The sequence below is a fragment of the Lactuca serriola genome, chromosome 1 (assembly GCF_051521515.1).
Source record: "Lactuca serriola cultivar US96UC23 chromosome 1, Lser_US96UC23_V15, whole genome shotgun sequence".
NCBI lineage: Eukaryota > Viridiplantae > Streptophyta > Magnoliopsida > Asterales > Asteraceae > Lactuca > Lactuca serriola.
In genome coordinates, this window is record NC_136408.1 from 28,794,439 (window position 1) to 28,813,386 (window position 18,948).

Sequence of the window (18,948 nt, forward strand, 5' to 3'; positions counted from 1 at the left end):
CCGGCGACGAATTAGCCATTATCATGGCTAACATCGATGAAGTCCCCATAGGGGAATGGAAGAAGAAGATGCGTGACGATACCGGCCCGGGACTTGTGCAACCCACAATTCCCACTACTACTACTTTCGAACTAAAGGGTCACATACTTGCTCAACTAAAGGAGATTCCCTTCTATGGAAAAGACCACGAAGATGCCTATAAACACTTGGATGAAGTCAATGATGTAGCTGATTACTTTAATGTTCCAAATGTGCATCGCGAGACCCAGCTACTTCGCATGCTTCCAGTTACATTCAAGGGTGCTGCAAAAGATTGGCTCAAGTCACTCCCTCCCGGATCCATCACCACATGGGCTAAGATGAAAGAAGAATTCATTGACCATTTTTGCCCACCTTCTAAAATAGCCAAGTTGAAGAAAGCTATTGCTAACTTTGAACAACCCGGAGAGTCCCTTTATGAGGCATGGGAAAGGTACAAAAGTCTACTAAGAAATTGCCCACACCATGACCTTAATAGCCAACAAGAAGTCTCCATCTTCTATGATGGGGTTAATGTTACAACAAGGCAATTACTGGACTCGCAAGGCCCGCTCACAAAGAAGGCACCCCCGGTGATCAAAAATTATTTGAAGAGTTCTCTAAACATTCTAGAAAATACCATAACCCGCAAAATGAAGTAAGTAGGGGGTAGTGAACACGGTTAACGATGACATGGCGGCAATGATGGCTAAACTAGACAATTTAGATAGGAAAATGACAAAGATGGATCAAACAATCCATGTTATTCGGGTAGGATGTGAAAATTATAGGGGACCTCACCTAACTAAAGATTGTGACTTGGATGAGAATGGAAACAAGAAGGCGCAAGTATTCTATTCAAGTGGTGACAGATACGATGAAAATTGGCGGAAACCCAAGAAGGAATGGCTCCCGTACGAAGAATACAAAAAGGCAAAGGAAGAGAAATACAAGCAAAAAGAGAGGGGTTTCTACCAAAAGGAAGAACTGGTTGTGGAAAGGAAAGCTGATTTGGAATAAATGTTTACTAGATTTATAGCTGCTTCAGAAAAGAGACATAATGATCATGATGTTGCAATCCAAGAAACAAGAACAATGCTTAGAAACCAACAAGCATCTATCCACAACATTGAGACATACTGGGGCAACTTGCTCAACAAATCAATCAAAGAAGACCGGGTGAACTTCCAAGTAAAACCGAGAATAATCCGAGAATGGAGAATGAGAATGCTATAACAACTAGTTTTGGGGAAATTTTCACTCCTCTGACCCCTGCACAAAAGGTCTCAACAAAAGAGCATGCAGAAAAGACAGAAGATTCGAGTTCAGCAAAACCCGTCACGACTCGCCGATTCCCTCTAATGGACTCGACGAGTCCAAGGTCTGAAGATAAAACTGTTGTTTCTTTAATGCCTTATAGGCTGCCTCTGCCATATCTAATTCGAGCCATACCTGATGAAAAGGATAAAGCGTAAAGAACTTTCATGGAACATGTTAAAGCCCTTCAAGTCAACATCCCATTTGCTGAAACGATGCTTCAAACACCTAAATATTTAAACTTGCTTAATGGTCTCTTTGCTGCTAGAAAAGATATGGCTGAAGTAGCGGAGTTAGTATTAGATTAGCTACCAGAAAAGAACGGCGATCCGGGAAGCATCTCGATTCCTTGTCAATTTGGAAATATACTTGCTACTCAAGCATTGACCGATTCGGGTGCAAGTATTAATCTAATGCCATACTTTTTCTTCAAGAAGCTGAATTTACCGGAGCCAAGGCCGATTAATATGAAGATCCATTTAGCAGATAAGACAATCATTCATCCAAGAGGTGTTTGTGAAGATCTTCTCATAAAAGTTGACAAATTTGTATTCCCCGTGGACTTTGTAGTGCTTGACATGGAAGAAGACCCCAAAATTCCAATTATTTTGGGGAGACCATTTTTGAATACCGCATGTGCATTGATAGATGTATGCAAGTCCACACTAACATTGAGGGTAGGAGATGAATCAATAGTGTTTAAGGCTATACAAGAGATTAAGCAAGATGAAACAAGAAAAGAAGAAGTTTCCTCTATTGATTTGGATGATGAATTGCTACAAAAGGAACTTGCACTCTTACAAGAAGAAGATCCAAATAAATTTCTACTGCCTTCTGGAGAAAATTTTGATGCTGAAAAAGACTTAGAAGAAATAGAGAAGTTGTTGGAGGGAACTGATCCGGAAGAATCAATGGAATGTGTGGAATACGCATCGACTCGCCAAGTCGCATCGACAGACTCGACGAGTCCAGTCGAAAAGTTTAGAAGTGTGGGCAACCTAGACTTGCTATTTACAAGTTCTTTCCCTGTTCTTGACATGAAGATTTTTCCAGATCCTTTGGAAGGTCCAGCAGCAAAAAGAGAAAGTGTTAAAAATTATTGTAACTTCCAAAATGTTCAAGTAGCTTGCCTTGATACGATGATACAAAGAGATGAAGAAAGGCGGCTTGATAAGGAGGCAAGCTTGGGAGAAAAGGAGAATGCAAAGGCTGGGAGTGATGATGCTAATAACTCATCCATTGAGTCACATGCAACCAAACCTCGAGCCCGAGTCTTTTCCAATTATGAAGTAATTACGTTTGAAGAAGGAGAAGTACAAAAGATGGGGCCAAAGAATGGAGTGAAGAAAAAGAAGGCGGGGAAGCGGATCAAGCAGGCAATTTAAGAAGATGCCACAGGGAAAAGGAAAGAAAAATTGAGACGGGCATATAAGAGGAAGATACACGCCTACAAGACAAAGTATAAACCGCAAAAGATTAGGCGTGCATTCCCGATGCAGGAAAATGAAGAAACGTAGATGGGAGGGAGACCAGCTAAAGACTCCTCAAAAAGAAGTGCTTGGCGGGAGGCAACCCGTTATAAGAGTTTGCTTTCTTTTATCTTTCTCGTTTTAGTTTTTGTTTGATTTTCTTAGGACTTTTCTGTTTTCATCTTCTAATTCATCAAAAATGTTTGCTTGAGGGTACGCATGGTCTGAGTGTGGGGTGGATTGAACAATATTTATTAATAGATGGCAAAATGATGTAATTTTTTAAATGTTTGCAAGTGACTCGGTGAGTTGGTACCCTGACTCGACGAGTCTATTCAAAATCCAGATAACCTTCCTTCGCGACTCGACTCGCCGAGTCTGACCCTGACTCGACGGGTCGACTTTAATTACTGAAAAAATAATAATAATAATAATTATATTTTTTACATCTGGTAAAACTAGGGTTTTTACCCTAATTTGAACATATCTCATCCATACTCGCCGTACGCCTCTTCTTGTTCTCTCTCAAGCACTCATCAAGTTCTTCCAATTTTCTTCAAATTTCTCAAATTTCATCAAGCAAGGTACTTAATTTCTTCAATATTACTGTTAAAGTCATGATTTTTAGATGATTAGAAGAGTCAATTTGATAGAACACCCGTTTTTTAAATTTTGTGAATTTTTAGGGTTTTGATTTTGGTTTAATTATGGTGTTTTGGATGGATGTTCTTGCACTAATACACCTTATGCACATTCTTGGACAAACCCTTGGACCAATTTTGAGTTTTTATGGGTGAATTTTCACTGACCCGTCGACTGACTCGCGCAGTTCATCAGACCCTCCGAGTCGGTCATGGACTCGACGAGTCCAGTCGGGAACCCAGGTAGATTCTGTTTTAAAGTGTTTCGGTGTTTTATGGATTGTTTGTTATTTTTTTTAGCAAAAACATGTTTTCACGGGGTCAAAGCTCTCGAGGAAGTCAATGAGATTTTCCTTGGTTGCATTTTCCACGAATCGACTCAAATTCATCAAGGACTAAGTGGAAGAAGAAACTTGCAGAACTCCAGCAAAAAGAGATTTGTGCCCCCAATATAATTGATTGGAAATGGTTGGGGAGAGTTCATTATGAAGAGGAGTTGGCTCCTTATATAATCAAGACGTTTGTACACAATGGAGTATCCATCACGTGTGATGGATGGAGTCGTGTCTTTCGTATTCAGGAACCGATCTATCGTGAGCTGTGCTTGGAGTTCTTTTCCACAATACATTTCCAGGGTGTGGATGATTATTATAATCCCGGAAGTATTACTTATTGTCTTGGGGGCGAAGTTCGTCATTGTTCTATGGTGGAATTGGCTTGGAGATTGGGAATATATGACTAACAATTGGTCAACACGGATGCATTTCGTACCTTTTTGGAGCATTGCCATAAAGCATTTCCGGAAGGGATCACAAGTTCAAGTTGGTGGAACACCATTTCTAACAAGGTTTGCATTCCGAAGTCGGCTTAAGAAGGGAGCATATGATCACCTACGCACCGCCTTATTCACCGTCTTATTTCAAACACCATTAACCAAAGCAAAGATGATGACAAGGTTTCTAACCATGATGTTTTCTTTCTTTGGAGCATCATTACACCTAAGAATTTTTGCAACATTCCATGGTGCATAGCTTTGTACTTGGCGGAGGGAGCGGTCAACGACCGCAAAAGTTCAAAATTTAATGGTGGCATGTTCGTGACACGTTTAGCCCACTCTTATGCGTTAATGAATAGTGGTTCTTGGAACTTGCTGACGGAGATCCCGACATCTCCCTTTAATCCTATTCTTTTTCGCAGGGCACGCATCATTGAGGATTATGGAGGGGGTCATTACGCTATCCCACATGACGATGTCATGATCGGACCCGAGGAACCAGGAAGGCGGGTTCGACCAAGACGGGAGCAAGCACGCCATGATCCACCGATTATTCCGGCCAAGGACAATGTTTCCCCGAAGTGGTTAAATGAGGAAGGGAGGAGATATTTAGATGATTTGGGTCGGATTTTAAATTTTACAAACCAATCTTTCATCCGATTATTTGAACATTTCTATATTCCACATGTAGATGGGGGGACAATTTCCATATGTTCCAAGTTGGGAAGAAAGGATAAGTGCAAGGCAAGGAGGAGCTGGTGGGAGCGGGGCTGTGCATGGCGATGATGAGGAAGAGGATGATAATTAGTTTCTTTTTTTATTTGTGTTTTGTTGAACAATTTTTATTTATTTTGTTTGGTGTGTTTTGAAGTCTTAATTAGGACTTAAAATTATGTGCTTGATGTTCTATTTGCCTTGGTTTCTTTCAGAATTTGGGTTAGGAAATGCTTGCATAAAAAGTCTAGAGAATGTGAGAAAAACATGGAAACAAGTCAAGAAAGGTCGACGTATTGAGTCTAAGTGTCGAGTCCGGTCCTAAAGGTTTTATGAGTGAATGGTTACTGAAGCAATGGGAAGTTTTTTAAGTCCACTAAAAGTTGGATTCAGGATAGAGTTTATTAATTTTCCACCCAGCAATGACTCGCCGAGTGCATTTGTCCTACTCGACGAGTCGCTGTATATTTTCACGACTTCAACATTATTGCGATATGACTCGACGAGTCGTTCATATGACTCGACGAGTTATTCATTTATCTACCACAAGGGCTGCTGAATTGATGCTGTTAGCTACACCATCTGATCACTTTATCTTTGTAATCAATTCCTGAAGACTTTACAGTATCTTTCCTGCACATTTGGAGCTACCCACATGCGATTTGATGTCCAATACATGGATGACTTGTTCCCATGTCTAAAGTCGATTGAAGTAGGAGCTTAATAGAAGATGATCAGTCTAGCGACTGCTACCCCAAGGGAGTTTGTTCCAATTCCCTCTATATTTTATTTTTATTTTTATTTTTCTTTTCATGCATTACATGCAATGAGGACATTGCATGAATTAAGTGTGGGGTAGGGGTTGGTTACATCTTAGTAAATTTAGAATCCTAATATCGTAATTTAGGTATATTTTGAAAACATTTTGCATACCAAAAAAGTTGCTTAGGACTTAATTTAGAAATTTTGGTAAAAGTAATTAGGATTCCATGTTGGAATTATGTTGATAATTGCATGAAAACTCAAATGTTTAGTTGAGCCTATATACGTTCTAGTGCATTTGTGGCTTCCTTATTCTAGTGAAATCATGGGACAAAAACACAACCTCGCTTAGCCCGAAGGATGCAATATGTTTAGCATCGTGTACCAGAAATGTATCCAAGAAAATTATTATCTTTAGCCAATAAAGGTTGAAGTTGAGCGCCCTTGCTTAAGCATGTAGGTTTTGAGTGAAAAAAAAGTGAGGTACATGTAAAAAGAGAGAGAGAGAGAGAGAGAGAGAGAGAGAGAGAGAGAGAGAATTACAAGAAAAATTGTGAGAATTTTGGAGCAATCAAAGTAAAGATCGAAACATCAAAATTCCAAAAGTTCAAAAGTAGAAGATACCAAAAATCAAACAAAGAAGGTGGTAAATTCAAAGAAATCAAGATCAAATTATCAAAGAAGTGAAGAATTCCAATAGCTCCAAAGTGGTATCGAAAAGTTGTAATTTTCTAGATTATGTATGCTTTGATTGCTCAACCAAAAATACCTTGAGAATAGGAGGTTTTCTGCGGATGGATTCGGAGGGATGCATAAAATGAGCATTGTTCGGGATAAGTGGGTGAATGTTTATGAGGATTGTAAGTATTTGAAATATTGGGGGGTTTAGGGAAATTTTAGACACAAATGAACGCATTGCGGTTTCGGCGTAATGGCTGGGTACGATTGGAGTTGTCCTATGTGATTCTAATGTACTAAAATTCAGTTTTGCATGGGGGCAAGCAAAATTCAAGTGTGGGATATTTTGATATTTGCATATTTAGTCTTATATTAAGTATAGATTTTTATCATTTATTGACTAATTAATTGCATATCATGGACAAAAGATACTTAAAAGTGTTTGGATTATGTTTTCAGTCCAAAAGCGAAGCTCGGAAGCAAAAGGAAGCAGGAGAAGCGGTTGGGAGCTTGGGAGTTGAGAAAAGAAGAAAAATGCTAAAAACACAAGGTACTCGGTGAGTAGGGTAGACTACTCGGCGAGTCGCATCGAAGATTCGAGAAGATAAAGACTCCTTGACTTACCGTGTATGGAATTAAGGGATGGACTCGGCGAGTCGGGGCGACTCTATAAAAACGACTTTTCAGATCGACACAAATTATTCTGGAACCCTTGGGGAGAAGCAAGCTGCGAATTAGAGTCAGAAGAGATCTGGAGAACGAAGATACAACCCTAAATCTAATCACGAAGGAGAATTGAGGCAAATTTTCATCATTCTTACTTTAATCTATTGTTTTTCATCATGTTTGGACTTTTAGATTTCGTTTTTGTGCTGTCAATTACCTCAATCAAGAGCTAAAACCTTTTAACCTCTGTTTGGGGAGACAATATTGAGACTATGGTTTGATTTATGGTAGGATTGATTTAATATTGGTGATTTTGTTGATTTTAGCTTGGTAAAGAACCTTATGTGTGACTGATAACTATTTTTCTGTTAATAGGAAGATAATTAAGCTGCATGAACATCTCTTAATTGTTTATCTCATATGATTTATGTGAACACTTTATTATATGACTAGGATTAGCGAATGTGAAACTAGAATTAATTAGAAAGATAGGTAAATTCATGTGTGAGCTTGTGTGATGAACCGTCAACAAGAGATTAACTAAAGGACCAAATTAGTTAACCATTACAAGTATAAATTAACCCGAATAAATAACCTAGTGAATTGAATTAAATTAGATAACTGGCCACTGTTTGAGTTAGTTTGTTCTCTAAGGATTAATGCAGCGAACGCGAATCTAATCACTTGAATCGGTAACCGATAGAAGAATTAATCCATTGCACTATTACCATAATATCAACCATAGGATCAATTGAGTTGAACTAAACAGAAGTTCCTTTCATTATTGAATTTAGTTGAATCTTTGTTTATCTAGTTTTTAGTTAGTTAGTCTAAGTATTAGTTAGTAAGTTTCTAGTCTTATAAAACTAGAGAAAACCCCTTTTTATTACTTAATTTTAGATAAAATTAGTTTTTAGTTTTAATTATCCGTTCCCTGTATTCGATACCCTACTTATTTAGCTTTACCGCAATTGATAGGTCCACTGCCTTTATGTGTTTATTCTATAAATAAAAGTAGGATTAAAACTAGTTGAGTCAACACACATCAGTGGCAGCCATAGTCTTACCATTATGCCACGAGCCATATCATGGGTCTTTCCTTCCCAAGTCGGGGCCAAAACCCTAGGTCTTATAGAAAAGTTCTGTGAGCCACTTCCTGCTCTTCCATGCAAGCATCACAAAACCACTAGCATACAATCTACCACTAATTATCTACCTAATTGCCAAGGTCCAAACCCTAGTCTTGCATATAGATTTTCTAGGAGCCACTTTCAGATATTTCATACAAATTCCAAGGGTCACCCCTTGGTCTTCCAATAATACCTAAGCCAATGGGACGGCAATGGTGCCTTCGACCCAGATTACATTGAGGAGACTCACCTAAAGCCAAGATAATCGGACACTCAAGCAGCTGCTATCGAAATCCTCTTACTAACAAGATCAAATAACATTCCTTCAATAATTTATTCTCGACCCAAACAAGAATTTTAGACCGATGCCCAAACCTTCAGGGTAAAAGTCCGTTTTAACCCTTTCCATTCTCTGCTAAAATCCAAAGTCCAATCCACTAACATCATAATTCCAAATCCCTTAAGTGGCACCACAAGGCCCAATAAGGCCTAAATATCTCAATTGAGCCCAAAACCCAACATAGACCTAACCGAGAAGGCCTAATATCCTAAAAGGCTCATAATATCCAACGGTCAACCCTGGTCAAACTTCTGGTTAATGGACAAGGCCAAAAAATTCAACACATCAAGATAACCAAACAGATTGAGTACGCCCTGCATACTCAGTTGGTACGCTCAGTGTACATCGGCTCGACTCAGTATGTGTTACGTACTAGGAGGTATGCCTCGTGTACTCACCCTGCTCCCATTCCACTTAGAAAAGGTCTTAATCCCTTAAGCCACGACGTCTAATGCCCAGATCTAGTTCCAAATCATGCCTTAATTCATAAAGTCGTTAAATTTGAGCTTTTTCATGGCTCAATGGGTCCCAAATCCAAGTTCTAACTTTACAACTTCAACAAAAGGGCTAATACACATGCATGGGTTGATATCAACTATCAAGATTACATTTTTATGCATTTGGGACACCTAAAACGTCCAGATCTGGTGTCCAAACTCTTGGGACAAGCTCAACCTGATAAAGACAAACCAAAGGGACCAAAATGTGCCATAAACCACCCCAAACTAGATCTATCCAAGGAGATGTCAAGATGAGAGCTTTTAACCTTTAATAGGATGAAAAAGTTGAATAACTTCTGGATCTCCAAGTGATGGTCCTTCAACAACCTTCAATCTCTTCAAAATGCTCAAGAACACTCCAAAATCCCTCACAAGAGCTTATGAACTCCAAGATGCTGGCTAGGGGTCGAAATTAGGGTTTAGGAGGTATGGAGGCTGATAAGAGGCAAGCCTCAATGAATAAAAGAAGCTTAAATAAGGGTAAAACTCTAGAAATTAAGGTTTCTATCTGAAGGGATTATGCCCTGCGTACCCCTTAGTATGCCCGACGTACTCAAAAGTCATCCTCGTCCCATCCAACCACTACGCCCTGCGTACTTGGTGAGTACGCCACACGTACTCGACCAAGCTCCAAAACACTTAAATGTCAATCGGTCATAACTCCTTCATTCCAAGTCCATTTTCGACGTTCTTTATATCCACAGAAAGGAAAGAGAATCTCTACACTTCTATCAACTCATCCTCGCCTTAAGACTTCCCAAACACAAACCCACATTTCATAAAGACCCTAACTATAAAATCACCAATATACTCTTGGGCTCCGAAACACAATCAAACACTCGGATCACTTAATCTATAATACCATCATCCCAAAAAGGGCTAGTTATCTCTTCCCCCAAGGTCTGAAGCCTTATGATAACTGATGATTTGATCCATGACCCCGAATAATGAAGGGATTTGAAACCGAGTGTTACACCCTTCAATCTAAACTTTTAGATTTGAAACAAAATTGGAGTGCCCTCTCCCTTAAGTCTATCATAGAGAAACAATTCCCAAACTTTGCAATTTGAAAATTGAAAACTTTGTTCCATATGAATAGTATTGCCAACACATACAATATTAGCATAACAATTATGCTCCCACTAGTATAACAATTATCCTTCCGTTAGCTTAACAATTACCCAGAAATCAACTGAACTTCTAGAAATTAATACTTTTGACTCTCTTACTAAAGTTCATATTTTTGATACGTGATGCTTCGATAGGTCTCCAACTAGACTTCTTAAGCCTATACACCTTCATTGGATAGCTTACATGTGTGCTTTGATAAGTCTCCAACTAGACTTCTTAAGCTTATACACCTTCTTAAGCTTATACACCATAACCAATAACCATGTTGATCTTTATCATATCTTTAAAATCTACTAGGAAAAGTGTTTTCTCATAATTATTCTCATAAATTAGAGCAAAATCCTTTTCCACCTATATGTGACATCCCCAAAATCTCGGCCAGAAAAGACCGATTTCATTTATGCTTTTTAAACATTTTCAGAGTAAATCCTTTTAATTTTAAAAGAGATGCGGAATTTGTTCCCAAAAACAAAACATAATAAAATAGATATTTATCAAAACATTTCACAAAGAAATATGATTTCATTTCATAATCAAAAGTCGGGATGTCATGTTCCGATACAGATCATAAAGCATAAACGATAACATTACAAGTCATTCAACAATATATATATATATATATATATATATATATATATATATATATATATATAGACTTGTAAACAAAACAAATTGATGATTCGTCCATCTTAAGCTCTTGCGCCACTTCCTGTAATACAAATAAACTGAGTGGGTCAGGCTTGGGAGCCTGGTGAGCATATAGGGTTTTCAACCCACAATAATTATTTAATTTAACAATTAACAATAAACCCGATTACCCATTCTCGTTATCCTCACTTTACGTCCCTAAAACAACATCTATTATAAGGGACCTAATCTAGGATTTTTCATCGGGACGGACATTACTGCAAAGGGGCTTCCTTAGTAATAAATATCCTAAAGGAAACCATGAGGGGGATAGAGTACACCGGTGAACACGTCGTTCACAACACCTACAGGTTATGAGCCTGCTAGTGTTCCACATGACAGTCTAGAATAGTCCGTGGTCGTCATCCATACTCTGCTGAATGACTAGAATAACACCAACAACACCGAGGCCTCTCATCTGTTTATTACACACCAACTATCTACCCATGTTCTACCCAACATATTAGTAGACAAAAATATACATTTTTATACATAGTTTAAAAACCTATATATCATGCTTTAATCAATACATATTCCACATAACAGATGAGGCACACACACATAACACGTATTTCATAGAGAATAAATCAGATCTATGAGATAGAAGAAAGTGAATATACATTCACACATATAACAACAAAATATATACATGTAGCACGTATTTTATATAAAATACTTCATAATATTGCATTGGAAGAAAATGGCTACACACTCACTTGATCTGAAGATGATCGGGCAGCACTACGGCTTGCAGAAGTAGTGTTTCTCCGTAGATCTGGAAGATCTTCACAAAAACCGGGCTCCTCGCAGGCAGAGCTTCGGCATGGGAATAACGCTCTTCGGGATCCTTGAGGCTTCGGATCTTTCTTCGGGGCTCGGGAATGATACCGGGGCTTCGGGGTATAAACGGCACGTAAATCGAGGCAAAATCTAGAGAGAAAAGGAAGAAGTTGTAACATGGGCGTTACACTAGATTTTATGGTGTATACATTCCCATTCATGTGAATCTATCATTTCCAACCTACAATAATAAGATAAGTTTAAGGAAAAAACCAAATTCAAATTTAGCTTGCCTTAATGGATGAACTTTGTTATTCTAAATTTCTTTCCCTCTAGTAGCACAAGAGCCTACCAGTGCTTTCGTGTTGTTAAGCAGCTCACCTATATTAATCAATATATTTTCACTAACCAACATGCTTTGTTTTTTGCAGTCAAATGAGAACCATAGAACTCATAAGCATTGCCAACTCAATTGGAAGGTGTACATAAACAATAATGTGTCAACTTAACACGATAGGTTGTCAACCTCAGGTCGTGTGCTAGTGATAACAAAAAGGTTTATTATCCACTGACTCTTGAAACTCTCAAGATCAATAAGACTCCCACTGACTTCTTAACATATAAGTTTCTCTCTCAAGGAATATTCCTTGACGAGCTAAAACAAATATTCACAAATACGTGTGGATTGCTAACAAGAAACACTTCATAGAATTGGTCTTAGTTTATCCATTATTTTAACCAAAACATCAGAACTTCCAATTCTAAATCTGTTACATTAAGAAAACATTATTACTCCACATTTCATGAGGTGTTATAAACCTACTTAGTATGAAATAAGTTTTCAAGATACGATATGTAGTGACTAGAGCATGGCTCTAAAACTTGATTGGAAATGAAGTATGCCTCATCTCTCAATTGAACCATTTTAACAATATCCGATTTCTCTTCTTAGCCATACAATTGCACTAAGATGTTCTTCGAGGATCAGTTGTGATATAGTTCCACAATCATTAAGATGATCATAAAACATGATGCTAAAGTACTCTCCTTTCCTTTTATATTGTAGAAAATCTTATCTTTCTACCTAATAAATTCTTCATATTCGTTCTACTACTCTTTCAATCCTTTTAAAGTATCAGGATTGTACTTAATATTATAAACACAATCATATTTACTGAAACATCAGTAAATCATGATGAATAGATTTTTCATCCTTTGTGGTGGATCTGAATAGTCCATATCAACATGTAATAGATCCATTAGTCCTTCACTCAACTCACATAAACATGTGATCAATGAATTATTCATAATCTTCCAACGATCAAGATTCTCATCATGCAATTCAAATTGCGTGACTCTAAGTTTCTATCCAATTAAAACTTGGGCGATGAAAATCTTTTTCTACTTAGCTAATTATGACACTACCAAAAGTGATATAATAAGAATCAAATCCAAAATTAAAATTGCTAATAATAGAAATGTAACCAACACTTTCATTGACGCAATTGTAAGAAAATATAAAGTAAGCCAACTAGATAAACCAAAATTTCACTTTTATTGATAATAAACGAAAAATAAGAACTTGTCCTTACAATGCATAAAATGAAAACTATGTTTCTATAAATCTCCTAATCAATCTATTAAATTATCCTAACTCCCAAGCAGTAGCTCCAAATTTTGATCATCGGACCATGTGACTGAAGTTCATCTCTCACGATCAGATATAACTTACTCTTCTTAAGCTTCTTTCTTTCTCTTGGATCCTACAATAACGTCAAAATGTGATCATCACATCATGTATTAAGAGTCTACGGATAGTAATTTGTTTAGATAATAGAGTTAGATGATGTACCTAAAGTAGAGTCACACAACTTGGCTTCACTATCTCTAAAATCTTTCAGGTACTTTGGGTAGCTTTGCAACCAATGTCCCTTCAATTAACAATAGAAACATATGGACTCTTTAGTGTTAACACATGGAACTATCTCAGGACTAGCCTTTCTCTTTACCATACGATCAAACAGTTTCACCTTGGTCAATCATTTTCCATTGGGAACAGAAATCTGTTTTGGACCACTATTGTCACTATTGTCAATGTCCATGGAAACTTTGGAATTAGACCATTCAATCACTTTTGCTTTGCTTGTGTTGTTAAGCATTTCTGCTTCAACAACAATCAACATTTGGTTCAGATCAATTAGGGTCATGTCGATATTCCTCGTATGAAAATTCTCAACGAACTGACCATATGAATTAGGAAGTGAAAGAAGAGAGAATGACACCCATTCTATCCAACTTGTCAATGTACGATTTCATTTCCAGAACATGCGCACACACATAATTTTCATGTTGATGTCAACATTCCAATAATTCTTGAGTAGTTTTGAATATTTCAACTCGAGGAAACGTGGCATGGGGAGAGTTACTGGAGGAGGAGGAGGAGGAGGAGGAGTTAGAGAAGCATGACGTCCAGTTCCACAATTTCCCAAAGAAGAGAAAACATTTTCACCTTGATTAGAAAGTGGAAGATCATCTTCAGAAGAAAGAGGAAAACCATTTCCAAAATAATAAGGAAGACCATTATTGCCTTGACTAGACATCTATAATGGGAGAAAAGAGAATGCAAGTTAGTTGATATTAATCCTTAATTATTAATCCATCAATTTTAAATTAAGGCTAGGATCCATATTTTTGATTCAAACTTTGAATAGGGATGTCGTAATCAAATTCGAATCTATTTTAGGTAGGTAAGGCTTTTACCAACTTCAATCTTATGAAACTCCTAGATCTTTTGAGATTCATTGAATCTAATCAGTGGCATGTTTAATCTCGGATTATGCTCTCACTTTTGTGATTGGGATGCCGAGGATCACAAACGAGATGTAAATAACCATGCAAACTCGCTTGACAACCTTGATATCATTTATCATCTCACATTGATGTGTCGTTTAACCATACATACTCCAACAACAACGATAATTTTTTGAGATGTCCATCATATCTCTTTATAGTCTCTATTAATGTGTCGGTTAACCAAACACGCTCCACTAACGACATATAAAGTATGATGTGCGTTTTCATGGATTAGCATACAAATTCACATTTTCCTAAAGTAACTAAGATTGGGATTTTAAATAAAAGGTTTTAGTTACTTCTAATATCATTATACTTTTAATAAGAATTAATTTGTCCTATCAAACTTGTTCGGCTAACGACCCTCCACCATACAAGAGAGCGGTGGGTAAGAATAGATACCCAATGGCGGTCATTTAATTGGCCATTTCCTTAAACTCTCCTTATAGTATGGCTTCGTGAATGAGGCGTACTAGCGGTTCGACTGACTTAGTCTTATACATATAGTAATAATTTAACTTTTAATTTTAAGGTGTATTTTAAAAATTTTAAAAATATTAGGTTTATATTTAAATTTCGAAAATTTAATAATTAATTTAAAAATAAACCAAATAATTAATTAAACATTTAAATAATCATGTAGGATTATCTAATTAAATTAATCAAATAATTTAATCCTCACCCCAAATTTTTGAAAAAATGGGTGTAGGTTTATCTAATTTTATAATTATTCTATTTAATAGATAAACTAAAAATTACAAAAATTAGGAAACCCAAACCACATATACCATTTTCAAAAAAGGTTTGCTTGGGGTGGAAGGTAAGGATTTCAATCCTCAACTTAAAATCGAAAACTTAGGGATCAAGAAACCTTGCCCTAAAATCGATTACTTGGGAGGCAAGGTAAGGGTTACAACCCGTACCCAATTCTCGAAAATTAGGGTCTAAGAAACACTAATTTCAAAATTCATGGCCTAGAAGGTTTAATTGCCATAAACCCTAATAGATCAATTCAACCATTATAGCAAATTCAATAGAAAACAAGCCAAAATCTGATACCACTAATTGGATTTATGTAAAACAAACAAAACTTAAGCTCTTAAGTGTGCATGCAACCCTAATCAAGATCTATGTTTTCTCTATTGAATCTATAACTATGAACATCAAAAGGAACCCTAAGAACCCTAGGTTATTTTCGAAAATACCAAATTAGGGTTAAGGATTACATACCTTTATTGTTATTGTAGCAAATAAAAATGAACACCTTCTTGTTGATCTCTTGGAAGAAAGCACCACAAGTGTCATGTCTCTAATGGAATCACACCCAAGCTAGCAAGAGGAAAACTATAGAGAGAGGATAATAGAGCCAAGATTTCATCCAAGGCTCTTAGAGGGAAGGCATGTGTAACATCTGGGATTTGCAGGTATTAATATTATTTATTTTATTGAATAATGGGTTGTTGTTGGTTTGGGCCAGGATAGTTGGGCCTTAAGCTTTGGGCTACAAGAGGCATTACGCGGGGCATACCATGCCTGGTACGTGCAGTGTACTCAAAAGGATGGGGAGGGAAGGCCATGTACGTACGCCCAGCATACCAAAGGGTATGCGCAACGTACGCGTGCAGGTTCTAAAACCCTAACTTTTAGGGTTTTATCCCTATTTAAAGGACCTTATGCCTTTGGTCCAGCCTCCCTCTCACCCTTATACAGCCACCACGAAAACCCTAACCCATATTTGTGTATTCTTGTGATTTGGAAGCCACTTGAGAGCATTTTAGTGTTGTTTTTGTGTTTAGAAGAGAAAGGAGTTTGAAGAAGGAGCAAGGATTCAAAGGGAGCTTGTAGATCCAGAAGATTAGCACCATTTCTGACTCATTTGAGGTATCAAGCTTCAAACTTGATCATTGCATGTTTAGATTTGATTTTGGGGTGTTTTGGATCACTTTTGGACTCCATTGTTGAGGTTGCTTGAGTCTTGATAGTTTCAGAACATAAGAGTTGTCCTGTTGGGCTCTTAGAAGCACTTAGAGTAATAAAAATCGGACCTTGATGGTTAAGCCACAACCATGCAAGTGTTTGATTGTCATAAAGCTTGTTAAAAGGACCAAAATCATGTTTTGACCCCAACCATGCATGCAAGCACATAAAGTTTTTGACTTTATGGATTAGGAGGTCTTAAAGGACCTGGATCTACATTTTGGACGTAAGGACTTAATGGATTAAGTCAGAAATGAATTCCCAAGGAAGCTGGCCAATACGCTAAGCGTACACCCTGGTACGCTGCGCGTACTGGGTCAACTTCCCGTTTGCGGTCAAGATGAGTGTATGTTGGGCGTACGTGCCAGGTATGTCGTGCGTACGCATGTAAAGTGGCTACCTTGGGCTTTTTGGGCTTTAGAGGGTTGGGCCTGGACTATTGGGCCCCGTGGGCCACTGTAGGGGTATAGTTATGGGCCTAGGAATTTGGAATTAGAAGTTTTGGTACTTTTGGGCCATATTGGGCCACTTGAGATTATTTCATTTTAGGCTAAGGACTTATTAGTATTGTGAAAAGGCCCATTTGAAAGGTTAGGCCCAATTTAGAAAATTGGGCCATTAGTGGGCCCTTAGAGAGCCTTTGATGGGCCATGGGTGCATTGGATTTAATAAGTTAGAATTGGGCCTTAGGGATGGTTTAAGTTATGCCAAGGGGGTAAAATGGTCATTTTACCCTAAGTAGTGTTATAAATTCTGATTGAGTGTCATTATGATTATGATAGCCAGGAGTCATTGGAGCAGCTATTAGAGATCCCTTTCTGTGAGATTCAACACTCAGCTTTATGAGGTGAGTTACCTTCTAGTAGAAGTGGGTCTAAGGCCACAATGTCGGCCCACTAGTAGGAGCGATTATGGATAATTGTATGCGTGATAATTTTCTGCTTTGCGCTATCTGATATGTTTATGTGATAGCCTGATATGATGTTATGCGAGAGTGGTAGTAGGGGAATAGTCCCCATATCTGGTCGATAGGGCCAAAGAGGTAAGTTAGGCACCCTGGTATGCTTGACAGTATTATTATGTTATGTTTGATGTGGTAGTAATAGGGGTGAAATAGTCCCTGTAATTGGTTGAGATAAATTGGATAGGTAGGTCGGACACCTCGGTATGTCTGATAGGGGTAGGTTAGGCACCCCGGTATATCTAACAGGGGTAGGTTGAGCAACCCGATATGCTCAGCAAGGTAGGTTGGGCACCCAGATATGCCTGGCAGTATGTGTTATGTATGGTATGATGGGGGAACTCACTAAGCTTTGTGCTTATGGTTTTCAGTTTTGGTTTCAGGTTCCTCTTCATCGAAGGGGAAGGAGCTGGCACGGTAGCAGCGCATCACACATATGATTTTCGCATTTTGAGATCCATGGGATTGTAATCTGATATTATTACTATTGATGATATGACTTTTGAGACATGTGATTATGGTTTTAAGGATTTATATGATATTGATGATGTTTTTCAGTAAACGGTTTTTATAAGTCACTTAATTAAAAACAAAAAATTTGGTCTTGGAAATTGGGATGTTACAGCATGGACGAAATTATGGGCTAGGGACCTTCTTATATAGTTGAGGAAACTTGGTTCCAAAGCTAGGGTTTAAGGGATATCCCTAGATCCTTTGCTTTGTGACCAAGCAACCCAGAACCCCTTATCCAAGGGGCCTTGGACGAAATCTCATATGGATTCCCTAGAGATTTTCGTCCAGCTCCTCCAAGGGATTCTAAAGCCTTCCTTTCTCAACTATTAATAAATAACAAAACAATCACTGTACTTTTAATTAATCCAATTAATCCCAAAATTATTTTCAATTAATTTCTGATTAATTATCAACTAAATAACATGATTTCTAATTAATATATTATTTTCATAATACATTAATAAACCATTTATTTAATTTATTATTCACATAATAAATTAATCTCTCTCTCTCTCTCTCGCTCTAAAAGTCATCATGTCCAATTGCTAGGTTTGAGGCAACCCAAAAGGACTGTGCTACTATCAATTCAAGTTTATACCAATTATAGTTATGGGCTTAGACACCCAATCCAACAGTCTCCCGCTTGGATAAGTCTATAACTATAATTGCCAGTATAACTTCCAAACTGATCAGCAAATTGTAGCTTCCAAAAGTTGAAGTCGGACTTTGGCCCAGTCAGTTACTTGTCCTAAGACAAGTGATCAAATATCTCTCCATTCTTACAAGATATTGTACGGACATGAGGCATGGATTTTAATCAAGCTAATTTTCCAAGATTTTGTTTCCTGATTTATGATTTGTGATGACGACATAAGACTTCTAATCGAACACATCAATTTAGTCTTGGCTAGGCCTAGCACTTATAAGTCAACACCGAATCACCGAGGGGCCCAAAGATATTGCTTTTCCTATTAGGTCAAAAGGAACGAATAAACTTTGACTTATATGCTTACACTATTTACTCATCAAATCATGC

The 18,948-nt window shown here is 37.6% G+C and overlaps 1 non-coding gene across 1 annotated transcript; it reads right to left on the bottom strand.

Moving 5' to 3' along the window:
• Positions 1 to 407: 407 nt before the first annotated feature.
• On the bottom strand, positions 408 to 511 carry LOC145080820 (small nucleolar RNA R71). Its single transcript, XR_013695402.1, has one exon. It is a non-coding gene; the product is annotated as a small nucleolar RNA R71 (small nucleolar RNA).
• Between the last annotated feature and the right edge of the window lie 18,437 nt (positions 512 to 18,948).